The 13,705-nt window shown below is 35.2% G+C and overlaps 1 protein-coding gene and 1 long non-coding RNA gene across 2 annotated transcripts in view; one reads left to right on the top strand and one right to left on the bottom strand.

The window, feature by feature from the left end:
* LOC136843681 (protein PRQFV-amide-like) overlaps positions 1-13,705 on the bottom strand; it is a 217,392-nt gene that overhangs the window by 27,255 nt on the left and 176,432 nt on the right. The window lies entirely within an intron of this gene.
* The window catches only part of LOC136843683 (uncharacterized), a 252,254-nt gene continuing 246,933 nt past the window's right edge, over positions 8,385-13,705 (top strand). Inside the window, exon 1 of the long non-coding RNA XR_010854645.1 lies at positions 8,385-8,454. This is a non-coding gene — a long non-coding RNA (uncharacterized lncRNA). The remainder of the gene's footprint in view (positions 8,455-13,705) is intronic.

Below are 13,705 nucleotides of genomic sequence, written 5' to 3'. Positions count from 1 at the left end.
CACCACCACTGAAGAAATATTTGCAAGTTTGGCCATTTTCTCGTCAGTCCATCAATTTCTGCTTTCAGGGTAAAAGCAAGTTAAGATAAATGCCGTATATATTTTTCGTTAAATTTTAGAAAAACATTTTCATGAGTTGTACAAAACCATCTCTCTTTTCCATTAGATTTTATTAGAATCCGTAATGTTTTCCATACCTGCATGTTGTATGTTTTGTTTTTTTGCTAAATATACTAGAAAAAAGTTTAATTCTTGCTTTCTTTTTGGATTAAATTTTGTTTGTTGGACATCAGTAATTACTTTATTAGTTTTTGTAGTAAACCGTATGGGGGTTCTTTTATTCTTAGTTGCTTTTTGGTCCAGTTTCGTTATTGTAGGGAATAATGTATTTTACCACCATTGGTGTTTTCTTTCACATATGCAGCTAGCGTCCATCTTACTGTATATAAAAAGGTCGTATTTAGAACATATGTTACCACAGTTAACGAGGTAACTAAGTCCGTTATTCTGTATACCTTTTCTTAATCTGTATGTCCGTTCGTTATCCTGTTTGTTATTTTAATTAGTCAGAGAGATGTGTAGACTTGCACCAAATGGCGATTACCAAAAGGTGGGCCCAGGGATTCGGCAACTATTGAGTTAAGTTTTGGGAGAAATAAAAATATGAGGCTTTTTTAGACGGGAAAAGTGACCTTTCTGCACAGTCTGGTCAGAGGTTCGCGCTCTACGAACGTTTTGTTACTTGTAACAATAACCGCGTTTGTTCTTTTGATGACAACTATGTTAATCATTACCCTTAACGGGAACTTATGATCTTGGAAAGTTATTATTCAAGCGGAAGCCTTTTTATTGCTTACGGAAACAAACTCCATTAATTACACATTACATTCTTGTGATATTTTCATCGGAAATAAAGCAGATATTCATATTTTGACTGCCTCATTATCAAGAAAAAATTAATACGACACTAAGTAGAGTTTTATTCATCTCGATTAACGGTGTATTGATAAGAAAAATAAAACTGTAGAGACCTTTATTCTCTCTAACCACTCTTCAACTACCAATTCTGAATATATGCAATTGTTTAGAATCACGAGCAACTGGAATTTTGTACGAAGGAATTATTTCCGTGTATAAAACTCCCTACTTCGACTACATTGTCCGAGGCTCTTGACATAATTTTGCTTAATATAACAGTTTGTAAGTTAATGAGTGAATGAATGAGACGCTTGAAATACTATGTCCTGTTCTGAAGCCACACCTCATGTCAAACACTTCGTTTCTTGCTTTCTTCGTTATGAACAGTGTCACGTAAGGCAAGTGTTCGGGCAGTGTTGAACGCAGGTTTTACATGAGCAATCAAGCCAGAGAGAAAGTTTCTGGGGCAATTCCCGAAGTTTTCTGTCTTTCTTTGAAGTTGAGTTCTTGTGTTCATTTTCTATTCGATGGCATTTGGCTCTCCTTAACGAGGTGTGGTCTGTCGGTGCTTGTTCTTTCCAAAATGACCTGGTTTTAATGTATGTTTTTTATATAAACAATACGGGATACCCTGTTTTAGTTTATTTTTAATTCATTTATAAAAAAATTTTCATAAGTTTTTCATTCACATGTCCTAGAATCCATAGGGGGTAGTGCCGTCAGAGCATTTCACGTGGTGGACTGTAGGCTTTACCTTAAATTAAGGTTCTTTGCATCGTGTCCTTTCGGTCCCTAGTTGCAACCTCTTTTGATCCTTTTACTGTACCTCCGTTCATATTATCTGTCTTCCATCTGACTTTCCACCCTCTGGTAACAGTTGTTCCATAGTGCAACTTCGAGGTCTTCCTCCTGTTACACCTTAAAGCCTTCTTTACTCTCAACCTCCCTTGTAGCGCTGAATGACCTCATAGGTCCCTGCGGTTGGCTTTTGGCCTAAACTTTATATTTTATTCCGCTCCATATGTCCTAGATCCGGGACTTTGGTCCTAACACCAAATTTTGCAAACTTTGCATTATAATTTTCGCTCTCTGACTTATATATGTGTCTTGCAAACACTGTCAGACATTATGGTCCAATTGCTTTCATTCTATCACTAATATAGAAAAATATTTCTCGCAAACACAAAACGTAACTGGCTCAAAACTATGGCATTGTGGGTTTCATTCTATTGTCATAGCTTAAAAAACATGTCTCGTCATTACTTTATCAGTAAGGTTTAATCTCCTTCAATATATCTGTAACAGACTGAAAAATGTGCTTCTGAAGCATCCAATGAAACAAGAGGGTTCAGTCCCTTTCAGTCCTTCTGCAACCGACCGAAAAACTTAACTCTCAAACGCCCGATCATCGGTAATAGATGGAAGAATGTGTCTATGCAACAGCCAATCAAACGAGAGGGTTCAATCCCTTTCATATTATTGTAATTGATGAGAAAATGTGCGTCTTCAACACTCAGTCAAATAAGGGGATTCAATCTCTTTCACATGATCGGTAATAAATGGAAGAATATACCTCTCAAACGCCCAGTGAAACAAGAGAGTTCAATATCTTTCTCAGCATCGGTAATAGATGGAAGATCGTGTCTCTCAACACAGTCAAACAAGAGGATTCAATTCCTTTCATAACATTGGTAATAGATGGAAGAACGTTTCTCTCCAACATTTAGGCAAACAAGTGGGTTCAATTTCTTCCATATCATCAGTAGTAGATGGAAGTGTGTGCCTCTAAAATAAGAGGATTTAATCTCTTTTGCATCATCGGTAACAGATGGAAGAATATGCTTTTCAAACAAGGGGATTCAATCCCTTTCGTATCATCGGTAATAGATGGAATGTCTGTCAAGCAAGGGGAGTCAGTCATTCATATCATTGGTAATAGATGGAAGAATGTCTCTCAAGCAAGGGGATTCAATCTATTTTACATCACCGGTAATTGACGGAACAACGGTCCGCATAAACGCCGAATCCAACGAGAGTCCAAGACGAGGAAAATTAGGAATGCACGAGTGACGTCGCAAGCCATATGGCGAATGCCTTCCTCCTTTGGTCTGACTGATTAATGAAATATCCCAGTGGGGTTTCGCCAGGAGATTAGGGACCTCCGATCTGATAGAGATCGAGGAAGTAGGTTGGAGGATGTCCCCGTTCCTCAGTTTTCTTAAATAAATAAGTAAATAGATAAAGTCTTTGGGTTTCGTCTTGATGAGTAAGGAAAGGGGACAAAATGAGTTGTTTAAATGATTAATTTTTTCTACTTTCTCTTTCTTGCTGAATTTTTGTAGTAATTAATTTTGATTGCTGAATGGTTCTGTAGAAGTAGTTTGTGCTAATATATATATATATATATATATATATATATATATATATATATATATATATATATATATATATATATATATATATGTATATAAAAAACACACACACACACACACACACACACATATATATATATATATATATATATATATATATATAAAATAATATCTTTTTATTAAGTTTTTCGTAAATGGAGTTCTTTTCAAAGCTACCTCTTAAAAATATGCTTTTGTGTTTTTTGACCAACCTTCTCTTTTAGTGTAACGTCATTTATTCTATGTTTTTTTACCGATAGCTTCACTTAGTCTCGTTTATTTTCTGTTTTCTTGCAATGTGATGATGCCTTCCCCTAGAGTTAGAAAAATGATTACGATTATTGTTATTCATTTAGATGTGCCCTATTCATGTGGAACAAGCCCACAGGGGTCATTGATTTGAAATTCAAACTTCCAAAGAATATGGTGTTCATTTGAAAGAAGAAACAGAAGGTAACAGGAAATACATAACAAAGCGGTCAGTTATTAGAGAGAAAAAATAAATTAACATGTTAGTACATAATAGATAAAAATGTAAGTAAATTATAAAATACAAGGAGATTTGCTTTAGGTTAGTAATGCATTTTTTTCTCATATCGAACACAGAACTTTCCGAAAGTTCTCAGGTAAGTCTTGTCAAACTCCTTCGATATTTTGAATATTTATGCAACTATACGAAAACTCAATAGGTACGAATTTGAAGATGACAGGAATACGAAAGTTAAAAAAAGCATAATAACGAAAAACGACGGGGGAAATCGGAAAGACAATTTACATTCAACACAACGGGACATAGTCTCACGAATTTCCACGACGTTATCGTACACGTGGCATCAATTCTAATTCACTCCAGGCCGACCTCCCTGAATGAACAGCCTTTAGCTATTGCGTCATAACTTGTGAATGAACGTTACTATTACAGTTTTCCAATATACAGGGATTAGCTTAGATTGGTAACTGCCTTTGGAATTATTTTGGACTACTAACTCGACCAGCAATTAGTTTCGAGGGATTTAAAGTTCTCAGTTGGGCTAAAATTAGTTTAGCGTAAAAGGTTGTCACGATTGATGTCGTTATTCTACAGAAATTGGATCGAAAGGTATCTAAGGGGCTATGTAGACTTCAGAGTGATGTATGATACAGTATATCGAATTTGGGGGAGTATCCCTAACGTCTGTCTTACACTGAGAGGTGATATTCATATGTATCCAACGAACAAATGTGGTTTACTATATGTATCCGTATTGCATGTAACCATACTTACAATATATACCGTGAAATAGAAAAAATTAATATTGGTTTATCCATGGCTTGAAAGGACACATAACATTGTTTTGAAACTCTGCGAACATTTCATGTCTTCTTCGCACAGTCAGATGATATCCATATGTATCCACAAAGTAAAAATGAATTAAATAATGAGGATTCATATATACAGTCCCATAGCATCTGCAGTCATGTCATATAAACTGGGATATCCTTCGCAATTTCATTATCCATGTCTTATCCCAAAGAAGGATCTCTTTGTCATCACTCTGAGGAGTCTGGAGGCAAGATATCTTTGAAATTCACAATACTGCAATATTGTAAGAGAAAAAAATATGATATTCTCGATATAGTATTATTTTTATTATGCAAGTTTGGATATGCAAGCTGCATAATTCATTACTTTGAAAGGATATCGGTGCTGGTTCTCTACTGGGATGCCTGCTTAGTTTTGTAGGACGTGTGCTTGGTATCCTATTATGTTTAATATCCTTATTCAGCCTGTGCAGGATATTCTTGAGGCTGATTCTTTATATTTACACGCTTATTCTGCTATTCATGGTTGTAGCTAACATCGACAGGCCTACGCATCAGCTAGGCTGTTTAGATTCATTGTATTGACTGATTTTTTGGAGCATAGTATAGTTTAATTCTAAAAACGCAATTCATGTTATTTGGTCAATCTGGTAAAGTTTATATATACATATATATATGAATATATATATATATATATATATATATATATATATATATATATATATATATATATATATATATATACAGTTATTTACTTATATAAAGTAGCATATCCTTCTAAATCTCAAGTATATTCTAAATTAAAACCCGCCCCTTTGGTAAAATTATTTGAAAGTCTAACATCCATTTTCAATGATTTCGTTCAAAATGCGTTCAGTAACAACTGGAGAGTCAGCAAAGGAATTGAGAAATCTTGTTTTATTGATTTTTTTTCATTTTTTATGTTATTATTCAAGATTTAGCAATCTTTCCTTGTTCTATAAAAAACTGTTATATAATGTCATCATCTGATACTGACCATTTGGTCAATGTAATTATTATCAGCGGCGATAAAGTATGTATCACCATCGTATAAAAAATATAAAAAGTACATGTATAAAAAAATACATGAACAGAATCATCATTCCTTGGAGAGTTGGTATCCAGACTCTCCTTTCTACGGGTAAAAAATATATATATATTTCCAGCGTCGTTTTACGTAAACAAATCAAGCAATCAATCAATGAAGGCCATCAGCCTCTTCCCTCATTGTTATTCATTTATTCGAAAGTGAATAACTGTGACCTCCCTGCAAAATCGACCTCCCCTTTTAACTCCCGCGTTCATTAAGAAACGCAAGCACTGTGCATTCAAGAATTGTGCACCCAAGCACTGTTCATTCAAGAACTGTGCATTCAAGAAATGTCCATTCAAAAACTGTGCATTCGAGCACTGTGCATTCAAGTACTGTGAATTCAAGAACTGTGGACTGTGCATTCCAGATCTGTGCGTTCGAGAACTGTGAATTCAGGAACTGTGCGTTTAAGAACTGTGCATTCAAGCCATGTGCATTCAAGAACCATGCATTCAAGCACTGTGCATTTGAACTGTGCATTCAGCACCGTGAATTCAAGAACTGTGGATTCAAGCACTGTTCACTAAAGTTCTGTGCATTCAGGCATTGTGCATTCAAAAACTGTGCATTCAAGAAATGTGCATTCAAGTACTCTGCAGTCAAGCATTGTGCACTTAAGAACTGTGCATTCAAGAACAGTGCATCCAAGCACTGTTCATTCAAGAACTGTGCATTCAAGAATGCATTCAAGCACTGTGCATTCAAGCAATGCGCATCCAAGAACTGTGCATTCAAACATTGTGCATTTAAGAACTGCATTCAAGCACTGTGCCATCAAGCTATGCATTCAAGAAGTGTCCATTCAGGCACTGTGCATTCAAGAACTGCGCATCCAAGCAATGCTCATTCCCCGGAATGCAAAGAGTCAGGGATTTTCTCCTCAACGTTGTCATAGGTTTCCGTCCTGCTTTTGGTTTATGGCTTCTAAAAAGTGACGAGGAAGGGATGTCATCTAACGGGGTAATTCCTCTCCAGCGTTTTTATGTTCCGGGATGTAATGCTTCTCTTAAATAAACATGCATATAAAACGTATAAACCTGGGAGACGAAAATTCTTAACTGGAAAATAAAATTCAGGCGCGGATCATTCTCTTTGTTGGAGGAAGTGTAAATTCTGAATGGGGTGGTTCTGTTCGGATGTGTAAATAACTGTAAAATATTTTTGTTCTTTTACGTCCCCCTGGTGGGCGGAGTTAACAACTGTTTTACTTTTTTGTTTTGTTTGGCTTATGCGTTGTTAACGTTTATGCAGTTCATCTTTATGAATCTTTTCTCTATTTTATATGAAAGGGGATATGATATTCCTAGACGAATGGGCATATGAATGTATGTATATATGTATATATAAAATATATATATATATACATACATATATATATATATATATATATATATATATATATATATATACATATTTTATACATTTATACACATATATAAACACATATATATATGTATATGTATAAATATACATATACACTCATATATATATATATATATATATATATATATATATATATATATATATATATATATATATATATATATATATATATATATATATAGAGGGCATGGTTCAAAAGACTCTAACCTTCCTTACATTACCAAGGGATTTTGAAGATGTGGGGCGCTTCATGCCTTATTGAAGCAATATGGAGTTTTTGTATCCATAGTAAATATAAAAGATAACTATTTATTTTGAATGGTTTAAGGATAAGCCCTGCAGTTAGAGATTATATATCATCGGAATCGTTGCAAATGAATATCAGACGTTCAGATGAAATATAAGGGACATATATTGGGGAAAATATTTTGATAGAGAGATCAACGGGAACTTTGCCTTCCTTACTGCATTGGTGAGAATAATATTCATGAATAACAGTTTAGAGAAGCACTTACGAATCTCGTGAATGTAGTTCACGTTGTCGAGAAGTCTTTACTGATAAGAGTTTTAGGTGAATTAGATATTATGAATGGTAAAATAGGTAGGCTGTTGTTATTCCCAAGTAAATTTCTTACTCATTTTTTTTTCTTGTATACTTACTGTTCCCTCATATGCTTACACTAAAAGAATAAGTGAGTGTTGAAATAAAATGTCACATGGAAGCTACTGATAAAATTCTTATCCATTTTATATTGGCAATGAAATAGGTTTGAATGAACTTATATCATATGCTATATGCTCAAACTAAAGCGATGATAAATAGACAACTACTAAAAATCGTGGATAAGTAGGTTAATTGGTGAATGAAGTTTTGATGGAAAATAAACATTGCCTTTAGTCCAATCCAGACTTCAAATTCAATTACTTTTTCGGTTGTGCATTTGTAATGAAAGCAATGTTTCCTTTTTAACTCTGTGGGTCACATTCACCAAATATATGGAAATGCACAGTATAGCAGTTGCATTTTCATTGCTATAGTTGCTTGATATTAATCTCTATCATACCCACATTTTATGTTTCTGCTGTTATTAGATCTGGAAGATTTTGCATTTTTCTAATAAAGATCATCCTAGACTTCTACGGTAATAATATTGAGTTTTGCTCTCAGTTGGGATTCTTTTCATCAAACTAATGACCTTATTGACAAAGTGCTCGCGTTCTTCTGAAAACTAACCCTCTTTCTCTCACGATTGCAGGTAATGTGAATAATGTTGCCTGTTCCTCTTCCTGCTGTCTGAGAGAGAGACCTCACTGAGAGATGTTAAGGTAAGGATTCTGTATGTTTTCATAATGACTCATGATACAAGAATTCATGGTTGGGTGTTTTTCTTTTGAGGGCAGCTCATGGTCAGACTTATTTCTTGAGAAAGGAACTCATGACTGATATGCTTCTTTTGAGGGGAACTCATGGTTGGATTTATTTCTCTTGAAGGGAACTCATGGTTGAAAGTAATCCTCTTGAAGGAACTCATTGTTAAATGTATTTCTGTTGAGGGGAACTCATGGGTAGATGTATATCTGTTGAGGGGAACTCATGGTTGAATGTATCCCTCTTGAGGGGAACTCATGGTTAGATGTATTTCTCTTGAGGGGAAACTTATGGTTAGATGTACTTTTGGGAAGAGCTCATGGTGGTTGGACGCATTTCTTTTGAGAGGCTGAACATAAGTATAGTTTTAGATATTAGTTTTTAATAACAGAATTAGCGCAACTGAAAGACGAAGTATCCGAAACAACCACAATTAGACAATGGTGATTTTATTACTCGCCCCCCTCCGTTTCCTTTTATTTGATCTCGAAATGTTCCGTGTCAGTATATTCAAATGATAATTTGTTGTGATTTGCTGTTCCCCTAATTTTTTTTTTTTTGGTTATTCATTACACGCATATTTTCATATGCTACTGTTCCATTCTTTTTACCATTAACAAACACCGTACTTTTTTCTTTTGATGTGTTTATTATTTTCCCTGTCCTTATCTGCCCCAGCTGTAATGTGTTTAGCAGCTGTGAGCCAAGATCCCATTCATATTGAAGTGTATATAATCCTGTAGTACGACAGTTCCTATGATGGTGCCTTACTTCCCATCGATGGAACAACGTATGGTAATAGACCTGTAACTTTCAGAATTTATTGCAGTTCTCTGCGAGGTATTTGTGGCCTTTCTTTTAACTGCAAAAGGATAAAAGTCGAATCACTAAAATTTTTTATATGGCTGACCTGTACAATTCTCTGTTGTCCTTCTACTGTCCCTGTAAATCTGAAGGACTGTGCATAGTTAATTTTTGAGTATTTTGTTCTCGAATAGTATGGTAATCTTTTGCCGTTGTCCTTGAAATGTTCCATCTCTGTGAGCTGATATTGAACTTCTCACCTAAATTTCCTAATTTCACTTGACAGCGCTTCACGTGTTAACTTTGCTGATTGCTACATTTGGAATACTTTCCCTAGCCTTTCTGCCCCATTGTGAATACTTAGTAGAGTATGTTTGGATATTTGCAGTTTTATTTTTTCCACAATTCCTTCCGATCCTTTTGTGTTCCAGAGGTCAAATCATGTTGGTTGAATCAGAAGATTTGTTTCTTAGTCACAGAATCAATCATTTGTGTCTCTCTGTTTTTAGTAATGTGCTTAAGCCTCAGAAGATTTGCTTCTCAGTAACAGAAACAATCATTAGAGGTTCTCTGCCCTTAGAAGTATGCTTAAGCACATCCTCTACATCACTCTACGCCCTACGCTCCATATTCCCGTATAGACTAGTCCTTACGCGTTGTGAAATCCAGTGCTGACTTGTTAAGTCTGTCATTCATAATTGTTTGTGTCAACGTCAAAATGTCTTATCTCTCCGCCCTCTTCTGTAATCGTTGCATCTTCTGATACTATCAATTCAAGAGACAGGTTTGTCGTTGCGTAAAAGATCTGAGTTGCATAACGAGTTTATTGTATGAATCTTTTGCATTTCTTGTAATGGTCTGTGTATGGAATATTTTGCCAGATTCAGTATTTTTGCCATACGGAAGTTCTTATGTCAAGTATCTGTCATTATGTGAGTGTACTGTAAACAAGCGCATGTGTACTTCTGATTCAAGTTAGAGGATCCTTTTTCATTAGAGTGTGGTGTTAATTTCAAAGTTCCCGAGCGAATTTATTTTGACCATGTAAGCTGACAAAAAGAATTAAGCACATTTATTTGTAATTGTCCTTTCAGTTAAAAGTACTGAAACAATCTGACAGGAATACTGTAGAAAGGTCGATAGACAGGTTGTTTTGGATAGACAACAAAATCAAGAAGACAGTCATTCAGTTTAACTTGTTGCCTAAACACAAGGAACAAAGGGATTGACAACCCGTTACCCGAAGAAAATAATTGTGAAGAATCAAAATTTTTCTGAATGTAAATAAGTCACTAATATAGTAACAGTAACAAATAAATATCTGTAGTTATTCAGTTAAGCAATGCATTAACAACACAAAAAACCTTAGGTATCTCGATTCGCTTCAAATTGACTCTGGGTCTTTTGAAGACTGGTTTAAATTTTTACGTAATCTGTTCCAACTTTAATCTATTGTAAACGGGAGCGATGTGGTGGAAGCAATTAATTTTCATTCCGCAGTGGAATGAGAAAGTAATGGTTTATTTTCGAATTTAGAAGGAGAAATGACCAAAGTTAAAGGTAAAATGTCATTGGTATTGTTAGAAGGGGTCTCACCATTGTGTGTATATACTTTATGTATGCACGTGTGTATGTTTTTAGTAATAATTTGAAGAAATTTATGGAATTTTCTCCAGTTGATAATTGAAGGTCTTGACCAACTTTGATATATTCATAAGCTTCGTGCAATCAAAACCAAAACACAAATAAACGCGCACGCAAAATAAAGAGCACGCACGCGCGTGCTTGGAAAAACCATTAAATTTAGGAGTGAATCCCAAGCAGGTCGTGAAATTGTATTCGTGAGTTAGGCGTCCGGTTAGGGGGCAACCTGATGACGGGAGAGGGAGAAAACAGATTCATTCTCTTATTACAAGGCAGACTAGAAGGATCCAGCGCTCTAAGCCGGCCCCTGATCCATCTCGTTAGTGACGGAGGATCAAGCGAGACTTCGTCCAATCCGGGATGACCTCCCACCTGCCTCCCCCCACCCCCACCCACCTCCCCCTTAAGCTTCGTCCAGAGCTCGCTCGAGCGCTCTTTCATTCCTCGGACATTATTACGCGATGCTTATCCTACCTGTTGCCCATCCCCGGCAAAATGGACTCGGCAGTCTTTTGTTTCTGTCTCTCTTTTGCGAAACCATCTGGTGGTGGACGGCGGGAGGCAGTGTTTTCTCAGCATTCACGTGCGCTTTGAGCTGTGTTTTTCTTCTTGATGGGTTTAGCTGTGCAGTTTGGCTTTTATCCTGAGATTTTTAGCTAGAATTTTAGAACGCGAGAAGCACACGTATCGTTTTAGCTTACTGCTGGGCACTTTTATGATGGGTATTGGTTGATTTCAGCTGCAATTTCATACCCTGGGTTGTACAAATGACTTGCTCTCTCTCTCTCTCTCTCTCTCTCTCTCTCTCTCTCTCTCTCTCTCTCTCTGTCTGTCTGTCTGTCTGTCTGTCTCTCTCTCTCTCTCTCTCTCTCTCTCTCTCTCTCTCTCTCTATATATATATATATATATATATATATATATATATATATATATATCTATACATGTGTGTGTATTTATATATATATATATATATATATATATATATATATATATATATATATATATATATATATATATATATAAAAAGGCAGAACTGGGAGATTGTGACTAAATCTGTTGGGTTGGGATCAATCCGTAGTTGGGCTACGCTTATCAATGTAATTCTTTCAGTTTAATTGCAAAAAGATGGCGAATTACTGAATAAGAAGTCACATGGGGCCCAATTTTCACAGTGCCTTTCTTCTTGATGTTTAGTTTGCAAGCATAAGAAAATTCCTAAGTGTTTCATAGTATGAATTTTCTGTCTTAACGTGTTTGTGTTTTATTTTTTCTATTCTTAATATATTTTAGGAATATAGCTAAACAACTTTGATATTTAGTGGATTTGCTTATATTTCATATTTTGGACTTTTTTTCTATTTTGATAGACTACTTTTGTCCCGTTTTGTAAGCATTATAATTTTTTTTTTTAATTCTACCATAAGGTTACCGTATTACTTTCTGAATACGTTACAAGAGAACTAAAAGATATGTTCAAGTATAGCTTTCCCCACATTAACCCCAAGTTAATATTTACCGACAACCTTACAATTCAAGCGTTGTTAAACCATAAGGATAAACTACCTTCAGACCTTTTGTCTGGCATCACCTACATTTACAAGTGTGACGCCTGGAGCGCCACCTATATTGGCCAGTCAAAGTGGTCGGTCCGGACAAGATCTTCCGAACATTATGGCATTTCTCTCGTACTGGTTGCTTGCTGGCCAAGCCAACCAGATCGCCGATTTTACAACATATAGAGGAATGTAATACAGGTAGAAGATTAAAACATTTTAGTCTTCTTGGTACTTTTAATAAAGAATCATTATTGAGAATCTCTGAGTCGATTGAAATATTTTTTTTTAGAAAACCAGAGCTTAACCTTCACATTTCATCTTATGCCTTGCTTTTGAAATAAATTATTTAATAACTCATTTATAATGTAAACTGTTCAATTTCTGATTTACCCAATAAGCAGTTTATATGCTATTGTAAATCATTTTAAAGATTTTATCAGTTATCTCTATTGTTGTCACCTTTACTCAGCTTTGTCAGCCAATAATGATTGCATACTCATTTAATAATTAAAATGCTGTAAAGTCTCTTTTAGGCTTGAAAATGTTGTTATGAAGAAACAACGAAACGCGCCGCTAATAAAATGTGGTGGTTCTTAACCTGCTCTCTCCTTCTCCCGCTGAGACTTACTTTTAATAAGTTTTTCTTTCGCGTTTTTAACGAAAATCATTTTGCCAACTTGCATTCCCATTTATGGCATTCGTAATTTTTCCCATTTCTCTTTCCTTGTTCTGTATTTTCTTTTAGGGTTCTCTGCTCCCGTTCGTTTGACTTTTCACGTGTTTTCTGTTCCTATTAACTTCTCCTTTACGAGGCTTTTTCTCTGGAGTCTTGTTCTTTAGCCTTTACGTTCATTATATCTTTTCCTTTCTGCGGCAATTGAATCTTTGTAATATCATTTATATTTTCTTTTTTCGTCTTATCTTTTTTTTTTTTTTTCATAAATTTTATAATGTTCTTGTCGCTTGCTTCTACTTACATATAGTTCTATCTTGTTATTCTTATACTTTAACATCCTTTTATCTTATTTCTCCTCCATTTCTGCGTTCTCAGTTGGTTCTTCTTCCGTTCTCCATCCTTTTCATTTGTCAGTCTTCTTCAGTTCCCATTTCTGCATTCCTGTTTTCATTCCCCTTATGTTTCCCCATTTATTGTCGGGTTTTCTGTCAAGCCATTGTGTATTTTCTTCTCAAGTCCTCCTTATTC

Source organism: Macrobrachium rosenbergii, chromosome 12 (genome assembly GCF_040412425.1).
Source record: "Macrobrachium rosenbergii isolate ZJJX-2024 chromosome 12, ASM4041242v1, whole genome shotgun sequence".
NCBI classification, from domain to species: Eukaryota; Metazoa; Arthropoda; class Malacostraca; order Decapoda; family Palaemonidae; genus Macrobrachium; species Macrobrachium rosenbergii.
This window is presented reverse-complemented; position numbering and strand designations above follow the sequence as displayed.